Source organism: Anarrhichthys ocellatus, unplaced genomic scaffold (genome assembly GCF_004355925.1).
Source record: "Anarrhichthys ocellatus isolate YVR2014 unplaced genomic scaffold, GSC_Weel_1.0 scaffold60, whole genome shotgun sequence".
Taxonomy (NCBI): Eukaryota; Metazoa; Chordata; class Actinopteri; order Perciformes; family Anarhichadidae; genus Anarrhichthys; species Anarrhichthys ocellatus.
Window position 1 is genome coordinate 394913 of NW_022280090.1, and position 24128 is coordinate 419040.

The window sequence follows — 24128 nt, forward strand, 5'->3', positions numbered from 1 at the left end:
TATATACATACTCAGCAGATTGTTCCCCTCTTCATCTTGTGAGATCGAGCAGCTGCTGGATGGCGAAGCCAGCCAAGGAAACTTTTATAGATGTGTTTTAGCTCTCCTCTCACAGATGGGCAGGAGGGGCCCTCTAATTGACACTCCGGCATGTTGATGCTGCACAGCCGATCAATAGGAAGGTGGAGGAAGGCTGCCCTGAGGAAAGCGAATAGAGAGAGCAGGCTTAAGCTGCAGACAAGGACCTGAGAGCTTTAGAAAAGGCTGCCACTGTGTTTCTAGCGAAAGAAGAAGAAAAAAAAAAAAAGGACTGAAATGAGCGTTAGAAGGACGCATCGATACGTTTGTAAGTGGTCTGGGAGGTAATACCTGTTTTTTTTTGAGCAGCAAAGCCGGAAAACCGTGATACAATTAGTGCCATACACTCAACTGAGCCGGCCATCTGTCACTGAACTGCTTTTTCAGCCTGAAAATGTTGACTCATTTTAACAGCAATGTTGTTGAATTGTTGCTGTAAGCCACTCAGCGTCATGTTGTGCAGCATTCTACCGCATCCCTGTAACCATCTGTAAACAGCATTTATCATTACGTCAGCTCGTACTAGTCAATTATTTAGGGCTGCGATTAACTTACATTTTCATAATTCGCTAATCTGCCGTGTATTCTCTTGATGAATAGATTCATCTTCTTTAGTATGAAATGCCCGTTATGATCTCCCCGAGTGAGTCCAAGGTGACGTCTTCAAATGTCTTGGTTTTTCCACCCAACAGTTCAAACCCTGAAGATACAGAGTCTGATTTGAAATGATTTCATCTTTTTGCTTGACAAGGGGCTGAAACAAGTAATCAAATTATCAAAATAGTTGTTGATTCATTTTCCTTCCAACTTTCTGCTATAAAGTTCAACAGCTTAAGATGATACATCATCAATGCAAGGATCATTATCATGCTAAACATTTTAGGTCTATATTTTTCTTAGTATTACACATTTCCATCGCTGCACCATTCTCCTACAGTATGTGCACACCTTTGACAGAGTACATCTTCAGGCCTTCACACGCCTCCATGCATCGCTACAGAACAGAAGTCTTGATGAACAGAGTGTGTTTGTTGCCAGCTGCCTCACTCAGGATTTGAGACAAAAAGCAACCTTGATATCAGTTTGTGTCAGACTTCACAATAGAAAGATGCCTCCACTCACTCAGATCTCTGCAGCCTGAATGTGCGGGTTTCTTCTCTCTTCTGTTTCAACCTTTTAGTTTTTTCGTTTTAAGCAGCAGCTCAGCCAAGCCTGCAGCTGAGGAGTGTTTCCCACCACTTTTAGATACTTCACAATAATAACCGACTACAGTTGTCGGAGTAAACAGTTGGCAAAGAGAAAACTATACCTCTCAAAGCAGGGCAAAGCTGAAGTGGACACTGTAATAGAGAGACCCAAATTAAAGGAAATTACAGTTACAGCTTTCAACACAACTGTCCCGTCACCTGACTGCGTCTTTTAGTTTGCTCCAATTACGACACTTGTTCGGTTCAACGCGACCCTGTTTCTATTTTCGACCACCTTAAGCATTTTCTAGACAAATGAGCCAGATATAGATGCTGCTGAAGAGCCAGGATACAACTAATCCCAATCAATTTCAACAGTAAAACCTCATTCATCGTTTACTTCACTGTGATCATCTTTACCATCCTGAGGGAAATCTGCCTTTCTCTTGCAGTAATAATCAGTGTATCAGTATCAATCTTAGAAAGGTTCTACAGACACACTCTCCAGCACACTCTAATCTCTGACTTTTAATTATAATTTAAAGATCTTTCAGTACTGTAATTCAATACGGAGGGCAGATGATTATGATTAGTGATTGGACGGCAATTCAGGAGTGTCAAAGATGTACTAATTGCTTGTTTTGTTGATCTATTCCGTATGTGCAATAATATTTGTCTTACTTTTATGTGTCTCAACTCTCTGTACATCAGACTTTACCTTGAAGGAGTGCAACTAAGGATTTTTCAGTTCATTTGAAGATTGTTTTTTCTCAAATAGGCCGAACCCACAATTGCTGTGAAATCAGGGAATTGCTCATCAGTCTTCCAGAATCCCCAGATGACCCTTATATCTCTGTATTTGACCGATCAGCAATCCAAAGACCAAAGATATTCAATTCACAATGATAAAAAGAAATAAAATGACAAAAAATCGTTTTGAGTTTTCAACAATCAAAATGTATCCAGATTAAATTTCTGTTGGTCGATTAAATCATTTTAATCAACTACTCCTTCTACGGTGCGAGGATAAAAATAAATAATCGATGAAATCAAAAAAGTGGCTTCAGGTGAATTCCTCAAAAATGAAGTACTAAAACAGGTCACTAAAAATAGATGGGATCATGTCCGGTATGATGTCTGTATTTTGCACATCACTGAGAGAGGTGTCTACTGGGAAAAGCATTTTTCCCCGAAAACAAGAAAATGATTGACATGATCCCAATCTCTTTCCCTTGACATTTGATGTGTTTTGTCACTGCTGGACAGACAGTGAGATGGAGCGAGGGGCTTGAATATTTTAACTCTAGGGTGCATTAATTACAGAAAACAGCAAAACACAGTTGACAGTTGTGACTTATTTAGAAACCCTGAGATATGCGGTTATTCTTGCTAAGATATGATATTATGCAATAGCTGACTGTGGCCGTTTGATTTCCCGTCGTCGAGAACCCTGAGGAAACACGGCTGCAATTTATCTCGCGAAAATATCAACATTATGACAACTACACCAGAGAGCCGCTCCATTTCTGTGCCGGCTACAGAAATGTGAGGACACGCAAAACAAGGCTCATAAACACAAAGAACAGAGCTGTGATTTGTCAAAACCGGCGGATGTAATGCCTTGTTTTGAAGAAATCGTAAGTCATGTGGCAAGACAGGGTTGAGGAACAGGAAGAAATGTGGGAAAGGAAGAAATGGGCCATCCCTTAATTTTTTTGTTTACTTGCACTGGATGCTTTCCTGTGCACGCTAATGGCGGGCTAAGATCACTGAGCTGCATCTGGCAGGATATAAATGGACTGAAATGTGAGAACAAGCCTCGATTCTCCCGCCGTGGAGGAGGGGAGGGAGAAATCTCATGCCGCTTTAAAAGGATGAAGACGCTATGAGGGGAAGTCAGAGGAGCGTATTAAAAATTGTTGACTTCCCGTTCACTGACTTGACTGATTCAATGTCGAACATCTTGCTGTAATGATGAAATACACACCCCCATATTCCTCAGTTCCCACCGTTCGTCTTTACAGAGTCTTATCCTTTGTTCACTGAGGCTCCTACACTTGTTTAAGCTGTGCTTTTGAGAAGAAAAAAAAAAGTGCCAACTCTACTTGGTATTCACCCCCGCCGCCAGGTTTCGTCTCTATAAAAGCTTTCAATTCCTACCTATCATCACATGCACACCTTGGGGCCTGTGTTGAATATGATTCAGAGGGCAAGCTTGAATTTTGAAGCTACAGGTTCAAATATATCCAAACGTCCTGGTGTCTCCAAGCCCCTGGCACCGAAGGCTGCGCTCTCTCTCTCACTCCCTTCTGTGAAGCTGGTTAATGGACCAGTTAAAAGATGGCATGAGGTGAACCATCTCCGCTGGTTGGTAATGATGCCTAGCGTACTTCATCTTGTGGGTCAAATACACTTCTTTTTTTCTCTTCTTCAGCCTTGTTTTTTTTACAATACAAACTATAAAGGCTGAGTAGGAAGCTGGAATGGGAAGACAGACTATAACCCAAGTCATCACTGTCAAGCGTGTCCTAGAAAGTGTCTGTGAGAAGGGGGGCGGGGGGGTTCACAGTCGATACAGAAGGCTGCTACTTCTCAGACACATTGATTGATTTACTGTATCTGTTGAGCTCGACCTGCCTGCCTGTCAGGATTAAGGAATTTTATGTCTTATCAAACCGGTGGCCCCGAGAGACCTATTTCCAACAGAACCTCTCGAAGCTGCAACATATGGAAAACTAGGTCATATCAGTATAGTCTGGGGTTTGTTAGATTTTCAGAGATAATGGGAACAAGGGCTGTTTAAAGTCGCACAAATAGCTGCAAGTGCCCATGTTTCAGGGCTGCAGTTGAAGTTTGAGCCTCAATCTGACCTCAAATCTTCCCATTGAAGCCGAATCCTAGAGAAAAATGCATGAGTGAGGTTTTCTACGGCAGAGCCACCACCGTCACAAAACCCATAATGCTAATATTATTAATAATACTAATAATGTTGAATCTGCTGCAGCTGATAAAAAGAAAAATGCACAACACCCAGGGAAAGAGGGTCTCCCTTCTGAGCACAATTATCTCCACCACATCCAGAGTGCAGGACTTTTCTGCTCCAGTGTATCTGAGAGAAAGATACAGAAAAGGCTTATGTAAAACCTGTTACTTGTTTGGGAACACACGAGGCCTACAAGCAAAGATTATAAGAGAGAATCATGGGTTCGCCTTTGGGAGACAACAGGCAACCAGCTAACAAACAGCTCCTCGTATTCAAAATGTCAAACAAATCTTAAAATCTTTTTTACAAAAGGAACAACTGCAAAAAAAAAACAAGACAACAGACTTACAATAAACAGTCTTCTCTGAAATAGTTGGAAAAGATACCAAAATCAAATTGAGTTTTACCGCTTTGGTCCAATTTTCAGGACTACATTTTATTACAGTTACCTGCTGAGGCTGTCCCACAGAGCCTCACTACATGTGTCCAAACCTCATTTTTTACTGAGAACTGACTGGAAGAAATACTTGAAGGAGGCTGAACTGTGCTAGAAGGACCAAACCACATGGCATTCAGCTATGCAATTCAGAATGATATTCAAATTACATGTAGATGTATGTTCAAGCCATGAAATAAATTAGCTACATATATCATACACACACAGATAACACACGTGATACCTTCAACAAATACTATATACACCTGTAGCTTTTTTTAAATCAGAGTACAGATTAGTAGTGGAGTTAATACAACAAACCACATAGTCATTCACAGATCACATTTAAAAGCTACATTACATATATTCATATATACATACACCAGTGGCGGGCCGTGCATTTTATACCTGGGCCTGCACTCGAAAAAAAGAAGCTCAACACCTACAAATACACTGAGTGCAGATACATGAATACCGGCATGACGGGATGCGGCGGCATTAACGAACAATGAGTCAAAATCAATTCAGCTAAAACACGCATTCCGCCACACGCTCAAGAGCACGGGCCATTCAAATATTATTCATATCAGAGGGAACAATATTACCCATATCATGAAAACGACACGAGAGACAAATTAACAGAGTAGTAACTCTCCTGTCACTCCCTCCAGAAAATACACGACTCCATAGTTCTTGTTACTGACGGATTTATTCGTCTGTCAACACCGAGAGGGAAAATGAGTCCACTTGAAAACACATGAATCTACAAAGTAGATCACTTAAAAACTTAAACTTAACGTTAACACTTTAACTTTAACACCTTGCACGGAGTATATAGACCGCCGCCGCTTCGCGCGTGGTCTTGTTGCTGTGCACCGGCTAAATTTGTCCCCAGCGCAACATAGGACGTAACAATAGTTCCTATCACATATAAAACCAAACGAAAATCCATATAAGTTGTATAAATAATAATATATAATATAAACAAGCATATTAAATGATGACATAGATCATATTTATGGCAGTTAAAGCTACTGCAGTTAACTTACCAGAGCTGCTGTTCACTATTTAGCTGTTCTTCCTCCTTTCTTTGTTAACAAAGAGTTTAATCTCACGGTTGTTCAATACATCTGTGCGTTTTAGTTCCAGTAAGAAGTCCTTCTCGATTCATGGACGCCAGTGAAGACAGTCGAGCCTCCCCAGTTGTATTTCTTGAATAGGTTTTAATGCATTTGAGGCTGAAAATGTCTGCTCCACAGAGGCAGCAGATATTGGGATTGTCACCGCCCAACATGTCAGGCTAGCCCACTGACCAATCACATATGACTAAGCCAGCTAGCAGGCTCTGCCATGTCAAAGAATACGCCCAACATATCAAACTAAAGATCTGATTGGTTGAAGACTATGACAATCAACAATATCGTCCCCATTCACTTAAACTGCAAAGTGCCTCTGTTCTTACCCAGAGACACAGAGGTGAAATCTGATTGGATAAAAGCTCTACTTAAAACAAGCTGCACTGGAAGCAGAGCAATTGAGGAACACAGTAGCTGTGCAATGAGAACATAAGATAATGGGAAAAATATTTTTTTAAATTATAATACATGTAGTGTATTTAAGAAAAATGATTAAATTATAAAATAGATATAACTTTGTGATTCTGTTTAGGCCAGCAGAGAAGGCCTTGCAGGCCCTGACAGCCCACCACTGACATACACACACACACACACACACACACACACACACACACACACACATATATATACATATACATATATATATATATATATATATATGTGTATATATATATATATATGTGTATATATATATATATATATGTAAATTGCGGGTAAAGTGTCTTTATTCTTTGATCGCTGGGTAACCATAATTACCTTGGAGTTACAGCATATTGATGAACAGTAGAGCTGCATTCACATGCTCTGACTGTCATGAAGACAGACATTTGTGCTGAAACGTGGTGAAACGTGCTGAAACATGTTATTCATGTTGCACAGCAGTGAAACGTTTCACATAAAGTCACACACTGAGCACAGATAGTGAAGAGATATAAATGCTACTGTGTAAAGGGAATACTGCTGTTAACAAGAACCTGATGTGTTTTAAGTGTTTGCAAACCAAATGTTATTGACCTTTTGTTCATATAGCAGTACTTTTAAAATAAAAGTGCGCAATACACTACTTTTGAATTCATTATTGAACTTTGTCATAACAATGCGATTAATTGCAAAAAATCCATGCGATTAATCGCGATTAAAAATTGTAATGTTGCCCAGCACTAATATATATATATACACACAAATGCATATACATTGATATACATACATATAATATATGACCTACACACTATCTCTTCATTTATTTACCCTGACGTGCGTAACATACAGTTTATAGCGTATTCCTTATAAAGTAAACCAAAGCTACTATCCCACAGGATGAAATCATCTAAGATGCAACGACCCGACCACCTGTTTAACCTGAAAACAGTAAACAGGTGGCTTCATCCAGCCCAAGGAGCCCTGTGGAAACGCTCCTCGGGTCTGTATATGTACACATTAACTACTGACAACTACAGCACACCGACTGTACTGTGACGCAAATTCAAACCAAAACAGAGGCACCGCACAATTAAGCAATATAGCCTCCACAGCATTACCAACCCGTCCAAGTCATAGACGGAGCCACGGCGGGCTGTTCTGCCAGCTGATCAGTAAAACCAAAAAAAAAAGCAAGACAGATAAGGAGCGCATTTCACTCACCGACATTTTCAGTTTCGGGTCTTCTAAGAGTCCTGACCGTTAACAGATAAGTTAATTAGCCACGTGTACTTAGTTTTGTACTTTATATGTTCATGCTAACTTCATCTGGCGTCCTCAGGCGTGCCTGCGTGCATGATTACATGCTTATAAATGGACATTGAGTGGTAGTTTCTTCTAGAGGACGCTGTTTCACCAGAAACACAAATTCAATGACAATGTTGTAGAAAGAGGACCACAAAGACATACATGTTATGTGACTAATTATTTACTACATTAACCAGCTTCTCTGCAAACATACTTATATTGAGTAAAATAGTCTCTTCGCAGGGTCAGTTTTAAACAGTCAGGATTTTGTACGTTTTGAATGTGCATGTGTGGCTAGAAACACTACTTCAAAGGAATGCAAATGTTGCTGTGCCTCATGTCTAGAGCTGAAACGATTAGTTGATTAATCAGTCTGTCAACTGAAAATTAATATGTGATTATTTAGATAATTGCTTCATCTTTCAGTCAAATTTGAAGGAAAAAAATCTCCAGTGTGGTGATTTGTTGCTTTTTTCTTTAACACGTACTGTAACACCTGTTGGTTGGATAAAAAAAGAAATTTGTAGATGTTACCCAGGACTCTGTAAGATTATAATGGACTTTCTTTGAGTAAAAGTACAAAAATAACGTGCCTTTAGCACTAAAAAAAAGCCCCAAAAAGACTATTCTGAAAGTGGTGATTTCATTGAAGAGATGATGGTTTGTGAAGCCAACAGAGAAGTTCTGACAAATAAGGACAGAAAATAAATGGTGACTTTTATTTTTACAAAAACATTCATCACCACTATCCCATTGATGCAAAGACGCACCATCATGAACCTTTATAACCTGTGCTGACTACATGTTTGAAAACATGTATGTTTTTGTGCGTATGGACGGAGCCTTTTTTCTTGCCGCAGCAGATGCTGGATCTATATGCTGCTCTACAAAGAGACTTTACTTTATCATCAAATATCTGTTTCTATGCACACTTGATTTAATTATACTGTCAGCTCATGAGTGTAAACACCTGTTCCTTAACCTATACGTTTCAAACACGTTTAGGAGGAATTCTTGGTTTTGTTCAATTTTCTGCTTTTCTTTTTTTAAAACAAAGCTCTCATTATCCTTCAAACTCCTGTGAGAAACCAAAGACAATCACACTCAGAAGTGCAGATTAGCGGTCGACGGCCCACACATCCTTTGAGACCTGCAGCAGATGTTGTCAGCGAAGGGTCTCCTTCCAAAGCTGCAGGTGGGCATGGCCACTCACCGTGCAATGCATGGTCAGTGAGTAGGCTGGGAAGCCTTCTGTTCACCAGCTTTTGTCAACACAAATGCAGCAAAATAGTAGCTGGCAACAGAGTCTGAGTCTTCAACAGTGCCTGACAATAAAAAGTCACCCTGCAACACACCCAATTCAAGCCCAGTAAAAATGGATTGTGAGATCAGAAAATCCTGCAAGTTGCTCTGTAAAAAAACAAACGCACACAGACCTTTTGTGCAGACCAATAATGTAAGCCTGCCACTGTTATTGGACAGGTATTTAGATAAGAGGATGGTTTTGCTTGATTAGGGGATTAACAAATGTTTGCTAAAGAGCCTGTACTGTGCGATAAGAGCAGAGGTTATTTGCAAGTCAGAATGTTCAAGATGTGTCGAATAAAATCTTGGTTGCAATTTGTGTCAGACTGAAACACTATTCATTTTGAGCCTCGTGCAAGGAATGCCTGCTGATTTTTATTTTATTTTACCAAGTAAGAAATTGCATTTACTACAGATACATACATGTCAATGTGGTACCTACATGCATGTGTCTATGGCAGGATTCATGTCAGATTCCCATTGATTGGTTTGTAGATAGTGGTCGAAGCAGTAGTCATGTTGTGACACTTTGATCTATACATTTCTGACACTTATCTCTGGTCGCCCAAGCTCCAAATGAGCCAATAACACATGTCTCACAGTGTGATCTAGGACCACCCTTTGGATTAATAACTTTCACAGCATTTCCCTCAGGACACACACAATACATAGAGGCCTTAAAATAAGACTGTTATCCAAATGTAACCAGTTGTCAGAACTCAACCCTGTGGATTTACATGAAGTATAGAGTAACGGAGATGGAGTTAAAGGCCGACCGTTGTGACTGTTGGAGGAGGCTGTCCTGACACACAGAAGGCCAAACTAAACAATTGCATTGCAACTTTAAGACAAGGACAAAGAAAAATCAATGATCAGAAATTCACTGCAGCCGTACAAGTGAGAATAACGCACACTTGTCTGAACTCCGCAGCCTATCGCAGGTCTCTTCAAGAATGTAATTGCGATGTGACACTGTGGAAGACAGCACAACAATGCAATCTCAAATGAGATTATTTGAATGAAAAAGAAAGGGACATTGTTCGAGGAGAAAGATGTCTCTTCCAGAAAACAATACTGCCTCTCTCTGTCTGCATTCATGTCACAATTCAAAAAATCTGTCTCCACCGCCATGACTTCACAAGTTGCCCTGAACACTGTAACAAGTCTTCAGGGGCAGGAGAAAAGGATGTCACTGACAATTTTATAGAGTACCAAGCTTGACTGCTGATGAGATTTCTTTTTTTCTACCAGAGGCAACTATAACAACTCATTTCCTATACAAAAAACATTTTAAAAAAACCAACAACAGCATGGCAGTGTTTCTGATTAAGACTTACTTTGTGTTCTCGTTGTGTATGGATAAATGTGCCGACATTAATGTTCCGTTTCGTCTAAGAATTGTGTAATTTTGTGACATTGTTCTGTTTTTAAGCTGTGCAGAGAGAGCGAGTGAGCCTCTGAAACATTTCTAATGGTTAATGGGCACCTCTTTTGATTGTGCTCACAGCCTCCTCTCACAGCAGCATGCGGCCATCTCCACTGACCGCTTAATCAGGTGTTAATTAACTGACACAACCCTAAAACCAAATTCTGATTACTTTTTCCCCCTCATCCATAGCCCATTATGTCTAACAACGATTTGCTCGGAAAACCATTTAGAAGATGGCACTATATCTCCTATGTATATTGTCAGTATCTAAAGTAATAACTAAACAAGGAAATAAGTGTGACAGGTAAATCAATTCGGTTTTAAAAAGTTAGCGCCACTTATTAAACTGCCATCCAATTTGCTGAGATGAGGGTAAGCGTTTAACTAGACAAACACATCAACCCGAGCCCTGCATCCGCATGCAAAACAGTAACGCTTGTGAGCATGAATGTTGATGATGGTGTCGAATTTTTTATGTTAAGATGCCGCCCATATTATGCCCAGAGAATTGTTTTGTTGTTGCTGTTTGCATTCCCACCGATGCAGATTTAAAAACCAAATAAAAGCACTACAGGAATGCACGACCATTTATGTTTTGTCATGTTTTTTCATGTGCAGCAAATGGGCTACAACTACATTTCGTTATGCAACCCTGTGTTGCATAATCACAATAAATTATCCTTGAATCCTTGAATCCTTGCTTCTTATGCGACAAAGTGCGGCTGATGAGTTATGCATGAATTCATGAACAGGTGTAATGTGCAAACTAGACATGGTCTTTCAGCACAAAGTGAGAGGGATTGCATATCATTTATGTACATTTTTAAATTAGTGACATTTTAGTCACAGTTAGGGCTTGTATCCTTGTGTCCTTATGTCCTTGTAATGGATATCTGAAACCAATGGCATTTTTTTTCAATAAAATATAAAGTGTTTACAGTTTTAATTTGAATGACTGGCCCTGAATTTACTAAACCAGATGTAATTTTAAATTGTACTGTAAGGGAAAGTCGTTATGGAGGAACTTTGACCCAGCTCTTAACACTTAAAGTCCTGCGGTTCTTACTGTACCCTCGTAATAGAAAGTTCTGCTTTACTAGAGCCACCACAGCTCTACAAAATAATGTGGCAGGACTGTGAAGCCGCACCGCTATAATAAATAAATAATGTCATGTATAAAACAAGACTAAGAGTGTGCAGAATGCTAGTGGCTCAATGAGGCAGACAGAGGTGAAGCAATGGCAATGTTAACATGCTGTAGTTTAGCAGGTATCATGTTTACCTTAGTTTAGCATGTTAGCATGCTGATAATTAGCACTAAAGGCAAAGAACAGCTGAGGCTGATGGGGATGTATTTTGTTTTGCAGGTATATAATAGGTCATAAACCAAAGTATTGGACAAAATAAATAACTATTCGTCCTGATGGGAACATGAATATCAAAATGCCAAATAATAGGAATCCATTCAATATTTGTTAATAATGTTGTTAGATTTCACTCAAAATTGCAAAACCTTGTGGTGGTGCTGACCCAAATCATTCGGAATCTCGTATATGTTGATATATTTCAATTGATAAATGAAAAAATTGGCCTGTTGGTGGAGAGATTAACAGTCAACAGATCACCAAAGCCGGCAGGATTGATCCGCTGGGGACCATTATGATCTGTATGGTGTTGCAATGTATCCTATAATCAAGATGAATTAAGATGATTCAGCCAAACAGCTAATGTACCTGACATTTGTATAAGTTAACACAAAAATAAATCTTTCTAATAGTCCAAGTAAAATAACTGCTCATATAATTCCACATACTGTATATCATTAATCCTGTTTGCATGTCATAAGAGAACAGTGTTCTGATCCCATTAAGACAATAACATGTCTTTAATGTTCTCTGTGAATGCCAGTAAAAGCTGAACACTCCACATGTTAGTGCAGCTATAGCTTTCTCTTGCTAAGAGCATCATCATCCAACCAGCACAATGTACACGAGCCCCACCTCACTCACATTACTGCCGTAATCATATTACGATTGCCTTTTTCCATATGCATGGTAACACGATATGTGGCCCTAAAACTGCTGTAACATCATAACAAGCTGCAGTGAACGATAAATGTTGTCAAAGAGACATGAAAACTGAACAATATATTTACCAGAATCTTACTGTTTTTTTTTTTTTTTGGGTCTGTGCAATCACTGTCCCACTCTCGATGGGGTGCAGGATGTTAAAATGAACACATTAAAGAAACATGATCATTTAGAAATTCAACTGAGAATTGACAGACAATTTTCATCACAAAAAGGGGAACCTTGTTTTTGGCAACACAGAGAGTTACAGTATATCTCCACCAGGACTACCAGAGTGCCATGAAAAGGGAAACATAGATGTATTGTTAGTAGTACATAGTACTATGTGTTTGTTTTTTTATTTGGAAAGGGTAGAATTTTCTAAACAACAAAAAAAGAACCTGTCCTTCCACTTGGGGTAAAAGATTAACATTTGGGAAGTCCACTAAACAACAGCGATATGTAAATGTGGACTTTTTAAATTATTCTCATCCTCTTTTTTTATGTTTTGAAATGATAATAAATGATATCAGGTAACCCAGTTATTTCCTTCCGCTTGCCTTCTCTCACTCAGTGCACCTTCCGAGCTCACAAAATACTCAGCAGGATAACAAAAGAAGAGAAAACAAAATCAATGTAATTGGACACTGTGTGGTCACTGCGAGTGCAGATGCAATCCTCTAATGTTAAAAAGGGGATAACGTGCAGAAGCATCATCCTGCACTTACATGAGCCGCCGGTGGCACAGCTGAAACAGAACACATTCCAACGTCTTGACGTGCCAAAGATTGATGGTATAAAGTTGCAGGGTATAAAACCTGCAGCATGCGACGGAAACGGAAGTCCCAGGGACATATTGCTATTTTTCTGCGAACCCAGTTGTCATGGAGATGGCAGTATATTGTCGTAATGTCGGGGTTTGATGTTGCTCATTAGGCCAGTAATGATTTGTGGATAGATTGTAGGTGTGGGAGCCGTGTCTCGTTTGAAGCCATACGCTGGCAGCCGGGGTACTTCAGTCACTCGTGTTTACTGAGAGATCCGAGCTATTTTATTGCCGCTAATATCATAATTTACATTCTGCCAGTGGGCCCTAATGGATCCACCGCTGCACATATTCCCTTTTTGTTTAACTGAATAATCAATTGAAATGTAGGTTTCAATCTTTTCGATCACACCGCACACAGTACTTGTGTGTACGGTGGTATTACTATTAGCAGAAGTATCAGTTAATTATTATCATAATTATCATTGTTAGTGTTGTGTGTTTTGGAAAGCAGGTGGTTCGTAATTCTTTTGCCTGTGATGAGCCGTTGAGGGGATTTGCTGTAATGCCACACAGTTTGACTCTTTAACTCCCTTACCGATACCGAACATCTGTCAACAATTCTCGGCAGTGTGACACTGTGATGCCAGGAAACAGTCAATATTTCAGTACGCAGTATTTATTCAAAATCTAGTAGGGGCTCTTCTACAGTATATTGCATTTTGAAGCTACAGCGGGCAAGATTTTCATTTAAAAACACATTTGTTGTTATCAGTTCAAATTAGACTGCAAGCCAACGCGCCATCCAATCCAGACCACATTGATTAACCCCGCTTACCCAAATTACATTCTGGTGTTGGGTGCCCACAGGAGTGACGAATCACAATTTGAGTCAAAGGGTCTTCCTGATCAGGGCTCTGACTGGAGACAACTGGCCTCAGCAATGTTTCTTCTGCCAGCTATGACCTCTCCTGTCCCTTTAAAGCAATCACAAACTATAGCCGGTATTGCTGTCTGCAGTGTGATGACTTCCCAAGCCCTGATTTCTGGGTAGAGAACTTGAAATTGTCCAAATAGTTATCTGTCGCCACCATTTGGAGCCCCCATCGCTTTAGTGTATAGCTTTAAGCGATGTGAATCCACATATCATATGTTTACTGCAGCATCCGCACAGTTGACAGCTTGCGGGAAGATTTAAACATTTTTCAACAAGAGGGTTCCAATCCAACCAGGAGTGCACCTCTTCTTGTGGCTCTGATTGTAGTTCCTATGAATTTCTGAGTGTGCACATCGTGGTGACATACTGGAGGTCTTCGCATAGAAAATCCTACAGAGGTTGAGCCCCAAGCCTTTTCTGGTCCAGCCCCGGTCCTCTCCCTTTGACATTAAGACCGGAACATGCTCTCTCAGAGGAAAAGCCCAACTTCTGCCTTTTAATGAAAGGTGTTCATCATCACCTTGTCAGCAACAGTGTGTGACTACGACAGGTTGACGCCACTTAGTCTCCCTGAGGGGAGCTTCGGCTGTCAGGCAGAATTTGCAGTCCTGCCACTTTACCTTGACAGACGAACCAACCTGGACAGCACAGGAGAGCTGGGGCCACATAATGGGCCCTCCAGTTGTCTTCCCCTCCAAAAAACACAAAATTCGATGACGTTTGTGTCTTATTTGAGTCCTCAGCTAGTGCTAGTCGTTCTGTGTTTACACCAACAAAATGAATCAGAGCATTACTTTCACCATCATTCATCGCCCACGCCGTCACATCCCAATCCTCGAAAGGCCCTCAGAGGTCAGTGTGGCGGAGATGACCGGTCTCCCCCTTGGCTGCCACGAGCGAGTGCCTTCGCTTTGCCCCAGTTCCACTTGCATGGCTGAGCCCTGATCGCAGGCGTAAGGGGGGTTACAGTAATGCTAGCTGACATCCCGAGAAGCTGTGATTGCTGAGAGGGCTTTGTGGGCGGGCTGGGTGGACGGCGTGGGTGGCGGCAGAGGGATAGGGGGCCGTGTCTCACAAGGACCTTTAACAGCCTTTTAAAAGCTCTGAGAGGGCCGGCCTGACGCCAGTCACTCACGGGAGAGAAATGGCTGACAGAGCTAAAGGGAAAGGAGGGCGGTGGGGAGGAGCATCCGGCGGTTCCTGGAAGGAGTTCCTGGAATGAGTTTATCACGTAGTCCTGTGATCCCCTCGATGATCTGGACACTCCTCACAACCCGAACGTCCTCACTGTAGTCACTGTGTAATTACAACCATTTGCGTTAAATAATTCAACAGAAGCGACCGCTGAAATAACATCTACTCATGGAATGCGCTTCTGCAAGGTTTTCCACTGCAGCCTATTACACCACTTTAGTCTTTGTCTTGTCAGCCTGGCCACCGAGATAGAGACATCCTGCATTACAAGGCTGCGACCTGGCTCTACACTCAGCCAAAGCACTCAGAGTGCTGTGTTTGACCTATAAAGGTTTGACTAAATTGGCTAATATACTGTGCTCGGTGCCATCGCATCGTCTGTTTCTGTGGACAATCATCCATCGCCAGACGGGGAAAAGAAAAGACATTACCCAAAACAAAAAAACACACAAGTCCTGGGAAGCTTTATTACTCTCATTTCTTCAATAACTCCCTCAGACTTCCAGTTGTGTGCCATATTTCATCTCGCGCTGAAGAATGAGTTTTCTGACAGTGAACATGAGAAATGCAAGAGACTCAATGGGCACGGCTGGAGGGGGGGAAGCCTACCCACAGAAGATCACAGCAGTGGCAATGAATGCATCAGAAAACACTGCTGTAGGCGAGCATAAGTCAATAGTGCCTAATGTGAGCCTTTGGTATGCATGATGTTAAATAGATTGTGAAAATGCTCTTTTCATGACTAAGATGGAGCTTTTCATTAATCCGAGAGCTGAACCTGCCTCCGCAAAACAACGAGCATCCCTCGCGGGAAAGACAAAACACCCACGGTGGGCTAGAGGGATCTCAGAAGAGCTCTCATGGACTCGCTCCCTTTGCATCTGCCCCCCTATAGCTGCGTGTGCATTTGCATGTTTCTAGATATGTGTAATGCATCATGTGTGTAGCACAAGTGCCAATATTCCTGGGCGCGAATCATTTCCTGCGTGTGTGTATGTGCCTTTCAACACCACGTATGCTTTTGTGCTCTGTGTGCAAAGTGTAGGTGGATGTGGTTGAGACACATATTCGCAGAACTTAAATCAAAGTCTGCCTTTTATGTGCGCATGCACAGCAGTTGGTCAGAGGAGATATAGGTTTTTCTTATTTTTATTTTAAGAAGGCCCTGTTAATGTGGAGGATTAAATAAATAGCATAGCGATTCATTAATAAGTCTGCTCAAGATACTTTTTTATTTTCTGCGATATGAAAAATACTACAGGAATAAATCGCACACCTCAATTTAGCACAAATCCCTCTCTGCTTGTTCCTTGCCTCCTCTCCACCTTCCTTATTTCCGTCTTCAGTTCCATCTTCCAAACACATTAATACACTTATACAGTCATTTGCAGGCCCAATTTGAAACCTAAATTCGGGGTTGTTATTGATGTAGATTGTCACATAAATTGAGTTATGCCAGTCTGCCTTAGTGTGGCTACATGTACATCTGCACCAATGAGCACAAGTTTCACTTTAATAAGGCAATGCCACTGGTGCCTGCATACAATGCACCGCAGATTCAAAGTAAAACAGGTTTCACCGTCAAACTGTCAGCCTGTGTCATACTTCGTTAAAAGAAGGCAGAGACAGTTTAATCAGCCGTTGCAAAGTTAAATGAATCACCACAGGACATCGAGAGGATTCAGACTTCGCCTTGGTGGCCCGAAGACACTAATTCTAGGGCACACCAGCCGTATAGCAGCTATAAAGCTTTCTTCATGTCCTGTCGATTCTCCAGAACCTGCACACCACTAATCTCATCACAGCAAGCCCAGCAATCTATTTCCGAGCAGAGCCATTTTTTGAATCAAACACCTTCCTCCCAGCCGGCAGAGTGTGAGTGTGAGAACCCGGAGCTGTCCGCAGGCCCAGGCATCCATTTGTAGTGCTGATGTCTGAGCCAATAGTTACAGCCCCTTTATCAACACATGTGCTGAAATGTGGTGGCTGTATAGAAATCTTCTCAGCAAAAGAGGGGGTTAAAACCTGCATCCACTGCCATTAAAACTGCAGATTCCCCCCATGTTGTCCCTTTTGAGAGTGAAACAACCGAGTGGTTAAAAGTGGTAAAAGGATTCATTATAAATTGCTGTAGCTACATGACCTGAAATCTACTCAACCGGCATGCCGCCTTAAGTGGGTTGAATAGTTTCAAGTAGAGCTTTAAAAACAAAAAAGCGGAATGTGTGTGATTCAGAATTGTGGCAGAATTATACAGAAACACATTCGGGAAGATATTATATTGGACGATAGGCATCCTGACACCTGTGTGTGCACCGGGCCCCTTCGACACCAAGCTCCAGTGCCTTTGTAGAGACTCTGGAACTTGTCTGTGGAGACATGTTGTGTTTATTAACATCTTTATTTTTTGGCTTTAATTTGCCCTGAAAGCTGCTATAATCAATACATTTCATATTGATGGCTCAAATGACGAATGTGTAACGTGAAACGGGGACAAACCCATAGAAAATAATCAGCCGACTTTGCAGTCCTCGTCAGCTCTGTAGCGTCTTTGAGTCCAGCACCAAATGTCAGTCTTTACTGTGGTGATGTTTTACTGTGCTATTACTGTGCTCTCTCCATCAGTTTGAATGACGGCATTTGATAATGTGACGGGTGTGTCTGTGATTGGCTCATTCCTGATATTACTTGACTACATAGGAAGCGTGGGGCGCTCTCCAAACAAGCCACACCCGTCTGTAAGATCTATGCCTTTGTGATGTGTTTCTACCGTTTGTAGTTAGGGAGGAAAGTCATTGTACTTTGGTTTCTTTGATATCATTAGGTTATACTGTATTTTCTTTGTTTGTTATTTTGGACTTTGCCCACCCTGAAGCCAAATCCTTTAGCTCTCCCTTCTTTAAAAAAATGCATTGAAAGTGAACACAACCATTGATACAACTAAGTAATACAGTATGTTTCCGTGGCTACTTGGGACTTGGGGAATATGGAACTTTATTTTATGCAATATCTCTCAGGAGTTGGTGGAGAGCAAAACACAGCTAAAAGTTACTGAATATTGGACATACATTCATCCGGTGGACACAAACAAAGCAACAAATGAATGCTTATGTTGCACCGTTTCTGCTGGATGTGTAAATAAGCTAACATTTGCTGACATGTTTGCTATATCATCTGTATAAGGTGATGGTATGTGCTTACAGTTGCGCTGCCCCGATGTGGCCAAAAAAATCAATCACTGCAATTTCAAGGGGCAACTAATTATCAGCTGACAATATTCGTAACAACCTCCAGTGGTTTATCTTAACTGGGTAACACAGAGCAGCCAAACCCTTCTCACTATTATTTTGTCACAAAAGGTTTTTGTATGGGTGTTGGGATGCAAGACAGCTGAAAAACCTGCTACTTAAAGACTTGATAATAAAGATAAATTCTTCATACACTTCTTTTTTAAAGAACTGAGAAAAGATGCATACTAAACTACCTCCAAAGACTGAGAAGAGGTTTCAAGGGAAAGTGAGCAGAAATGGGTTAAACAGAGTGCAGTGCAGCGTGATCTCAGTGGACTGTGGCCTCTGTCTGGTTACACCCACATTCAGAGATGGAAAGAAAATCCAAGCAGGAGCATTGCTATGTTCAATTTTACTCAGGCCACGCTTGAGCTCAACTAAAAGGGCAGCTCAAAAAGTATCTATCTGAAGTATTGTGTCACTAAAAGCACCTTAGTTGTGCCAAGGTTGTATGGTTGTGAAGAGGAGAGATATAATATGTCAAAATATGATTTCTGAAAAGCCGGTACGTGAGTGTTTCTATTATTTCATTATGCAGGTGCAGTGCAGGAGAAGCACTGACATCAGCAAACATTACACAGCCGCACATGAATAGCGGGAGAAGAAATCGCAGATGATACTGTGGGAAAATAGGAGGCAACAGTTACTGGTGCCATCAGGGCTGTCACAGCATTCATCTCTGATAACTGTCATTCTTTGATTGGACAAGAGGAAACACAGCTCTCATTTATGGCCACCGTACTTTGTTGCTAAGAATATGATGCATTCAGGTTCTGCACATGTCTTAAATCTGCCCATGTCTATGCAAATGCAGTTTATTAATGCAAAAGGAGGGAATAGTGGGAGGTAAGGAAGGAGGGCAGGTGATTTGGAAGGAAAGTGGCATGGAGGGAGCTTGAGGGGAACTGAGAGCAGTGGGAGGGAGGGAGTAAGGGAGGGAAGATCTCATATGTGGATTTTGTGGATTTTACTTACTGACATGATAATTTGAGTCCTGCCTCGTTGGTTTAATGAAACTGTAACTCCATCTCCACTTTGTCTGACTTCTAAATAAAATAATAAAAGGTGAAATCTCTTGGTGGCACATATTCCAAATCATGATTATTTATATTATGTATCGTTATCTATTGTGTATTTCAGTGATTGTTATATTTAAAGCAGCTATAATACATATTTTTTATATTAACAACTGATGTAACCTTTCAGCTCATTGTTTTGGTTTTACAGCCATCGCTTTACATTTTTGGTTCACCTTCACCATCATAGCGTCGTTTTACGGTCACAGCTGGCAGCTGCTTCCACAGAAAATGCTCTAAATATTCAATGTATGCAACTTGCCCAGCACCAAACAGCAGCCATTCACAGTTAGTGACGAGCTGGTGAACATAGTGGAGCATTTAGTAGCCAGAGAGCAAGATATTTTCCCTCAGTAGTTGATGGAGACCAAAAATAGAGTTACAAGGAAAGTGAATATTGGTCTTACATTCATCCGGTTTTCTGCTGAATCAGTAAAAAGGTAGATGCTTGTTAACATATCAACAAGGTGATGATATGTCAAATATGTTTCACACCATGTTTTTACTGCCTCCAAGTGGCCAGAAAAGCTGTTGTTGCAGGTTTCTCCTGTGCGAGATCATCAGTGTGATGTTAAATTCATTCAAGGTTTAACTTAATGATGAAATGGTGATATTTTCTTTTTGTGTGCCCGTTTTCAATCCACCAGTCTCGTCTACTTCTACTACAGTTTGTGGTTCACAGTCCTGGTTTCCCAGAATGCCTCTTGAGTGACTATGTCAAAGTAATTTCCAGCAAATATGGACCAATGTGGACACATGAGTACAACTACAACTACATATCTGGCTTGTGTGGACATGTGGCTGTATCTGTGATGTTGGCAGTTCCTTTTACTCTTGCAGTATTTTTCCCCGCTGTATTTTAGACTTTTTAGTCCACTTATGGTGGCGAGAGTAAAAGTGAAAGAGAGATGCCTCTATGCGGTCTGTGATGTAGGCCCACTGCTCCCTGTGCAAATGTTGAACATCTGTGGACTATAGTAAGAGTTGCTCTTCATGTATTTTGTATCTTTTCTACTATTTCAGTTTCTTCCTCAATGTATTCTCATTGGTCGTTTTCTGATTCTAATACAATATGTATTCATCTTTGAACTAAAGAATGTCATCATCAAGTATGATGACACTGTTGTTCAGTGTGCCACTTCATTTGGACACCAAAAGAAGTCTTTGGAAATTTATATCATTTTTTTAAAGGTAAAAATGTTCTGAAATTTTCCAATGTAGATCCATTCTTCCACCCATTCATTATATGTAACCGCTTATCCTTTACAGGGTCACCTATCCCAGCTGACATTGAGCGAGAGGCGGGATTGCTAGCCAGTCACAGGGAACACGTTCAGACTGCAGGCAAAATTGGCACAAATCTGATTTTATTTGTTGTTGCACATATGTGACTTAGATCTGATTTTTTCCGTGAATGAACAGCACAAATCACATAGATTCTTATATTTTCAATTCTGATTGGGGCCACTTTAATATGTGGTCTGATATCAGACACTGTTCTGATGTTTTGCAAAACTGAACAGTATCAGAACTAATGCAACTTTTACGTCACTCTAGATCGACATTCGTTACAGTTCGTTTAAAAACATCCCACCACTCCTGGCTTCCTCCCTCCTCCTCCTCCTCCTCCTCGTCCTCGTTATCATCTGCTGACAAATTTTCTGGCTTCCCCTGCACATCAACTCATAAATGCAACCGTAAACGCTGAGTTGGACGCCTCCATGTGTACTTCCACACAACAGTGTGCTGCGTGTGACGTCTTTTTTCACATTCTGGGTCAGTACAGTATTGTGACCAGTTCATGCTGAATCTGATTTAGGCCACGTTTAAAAAAAATAAAATAAAAATGTTAAGAGCCAAACAAAATCTGAGCAATAAAGTCGGATTGGACACCAAGTCTTGCGGTGGGAACGTAGCCATAGAGACACATTCACGCTCACAGTCACAACCTACAATCAACAATTAACCTAGATGTCTTTGGACTTCGGGAGGAAACCACAGCTCCCGGAAAAAACTCACACAGAGCATGCAAACTTCACACAGAAGGGCTAAAGCCTGCCTTGTTTCTGTTCCACCACGTCTTCTATGTTTGGTTAGTTACCCAAGTGAATAAGAGAAATACATTACAATCAAGTAAATGGCCACAAAAATGCACAGTACATCAGCAATAACTGCTTTTATAGGTGTCAAAGTGCCTCGAGCTGAATTTCTACTTCAATAGAGATGTTTATTTGTTATGTAGATAAAAGCACAACGAAGCACATGTCCCTTCTATCAATATGACAGGCATTCTATCTCTAAATGTAAGTATATACTTTGTAATAAAGGGCAAAATAAGAAGCAGAAGACAGTTTAGACAGTTCAGAAATCAGCTTGTGTACTTTTTTTGTGATTGACAATTAACCAGACACTAATGAAACAAAAACTGCGTGGTGCTCAAAGCAAGTAAAGGTAAACTCTTGAAGATTATCTCACTCATGTCTGGAGCTGCAGGCGTGGACTGATTGATCAAAGCGACTGAGGCATGTGGGGAACATGAAATGGACTTGACGAAAGGTGAATGTAACTTGATGACGGATTCACAGGCGAGAGGCAAGATGCTCTCGAACCCCGGTGTAAGATAATGTGTCTAATCCACTGCAGGGATGTTAAGTGCACTCATTTCACACTCCATTTCACACAACGCTGCCCTAGGAAGTGTACGATGACTCAGGAAAGGCACAGCATTGCTCTTCTGGAGCTTTCTGTTGTTGTTTCTCTCCATTGTTAATAATTTGAGAGACAATTTTTTTCCACACTATTTCAGAATTAATGACATGTCAGGAATATAATAAGCGACGAATCCATGTTATGTGCGAAATTCATACTAGTCCATGGAAGTCAGTGTTCGGTAGCGAATTTCTTCACAAGACGTTAAATGGCATTTTACCGACGTTAAAATGCCATTTAAAGGTTTAATTTATAGCTGTTGCTTTACTCTAAATTTACAACCTAATGCACAAAATTGAACAACCGCACGAGATAATAGCGTCTGTTTGAATGTGAATACCTGTTACAAGGGCAAACACTTCATTTCCGTCCATCAGTTAGGACATCCTCTCTCCAAGTGTCAACAGCCCATTACAATTCAGAATATATGGTCTTCATGAACTCCTACTGATGTTATCCGTACAAATCATGGATCCATTAGCTGAGTTATTATAGACTTTAAGCAATTGTATACACTATTAACATATACAGTATAAAGAAACTGTCCTCAGAACGATACAATTTAGTCCACTAATTGTAGGATGTTTTCCTGAAAACCTGAAATAATGACCGAATGAAATTCACGAGTGCTTCTAGATGCATAGAGAGGAAATACGTCTGTGCATGTGGGTGTGTGCACACATACGGTACGTACGCTAATGCAACATGAGGGCATGAATTAGTGCAGGGATTTCTATTATGTCATGTATTTATTTAGGGACAGTTCGACTTTTTTTTAGATTTAGTGACCTGTTTTTTTTCATTTAAAATTAAAAAAAACTGAGCCTGCTGTGTTTGTAGTGTAGCCATGTTTCTCATTTCCCCTGTCTTTACTATGGAAGTGTTTGGAAAACCTCCCCAGTGAGCAGATGGCGTCTGCCGGGAGGAGAATGAAGCTAGAACCTGGGCTCTATATACACTGCACACACATTTTCCAATTTCCAGCACAAGCCTTTGTAAAAGGGAACAACAGAGGCCTATCGGGAATTTAACCATGGGTCTGTTTTGGGAAACAGTGCACACGTTTGTTTATTGCAGCCTTGCTCTTGGATCCATGCGGTTACAGTAAACTATGTGGATACTGGTGAGTCTCTCTGCTGGCTGGAGAACAAACTGCCCCCCACATGGAATGATTTCAATCACTTTGATCATCGTGGTTTCCATCAATCGAATGTGTTCAGGAGTTGACCCCTCTGCCAACAGAATGAAATGTAAAGGCACATTTGTATTCTCTGCGAAAGCTTATCTACAGTATGCTGGTGTGTCCTCGTGTATTATTAAGCAGAGAATGAGGCAATGCTAGTATCTCTGCATAGCTGCTTACACTCTGGCCCATGACACATTAAAGAGAACTTAGCAGCAGGCAAAGCAGGGGTCTTACGCTGAGTCTGCACTTGCTGAACTAACTCGGAGGACAAGATAAGCCAGGCAAAGCATGGAAAAGTAAATCTAAGGCTGTTTGAATAAGCGCTGCACCTTCTTGCTGGCCACAATCTCCGCACACAGTATTCCTCCCAATCTCTCTCTGGGGGAGATTTCTTAAGCGCACTTTGTAGCGAGATCCAGGTAGGCTATCAGTTACTGCAGTTGTGAAGAACATGCCAACAAGAATAACCCGACATGAGACATAAAATCTATCGTGTGGGGGCTCAGAGGCTGGACGAGATTGAATTAAAATCTCCCTTTTGCTGAGTCAGACTCTTTAGATAATTACTTACTGATATGAGTAACATTTCCCTTCTTGGCTGTAAGTTCAGAGGGAATGCAGA

At 40.9% G+C, this 24128-nt stretch overlaps 1 protein-coding gene across 2 annotated transcripts in view; it reads right to left on the reverse strand.

Moving 5' to 3' along the window:
* LOC116396835 (metabotropic glutamate receptor 4-like) overlaps nucleotides 1-24128 on the reverse strand; it is a 153578-nt gene that overhangs the window by 127761 nt on the left and 1689 nt on the right. The window contains exon 1 of one of the 2 annotated variants that reach the window (XM_031871735.1): nucleotides 7462-10070. The exons of the other annotated variant lie outside the window; for it this stretch is intronic. The gene's annotated coding sequence lies outside the window, so the exon portion shown is untranslated. Of the gene's footprint in view, nucleotides 1-7461; nucleotides 10071-24128 lie in introns of those variants that run through there. 2 annotated transcript variants of the gene reach the window in all.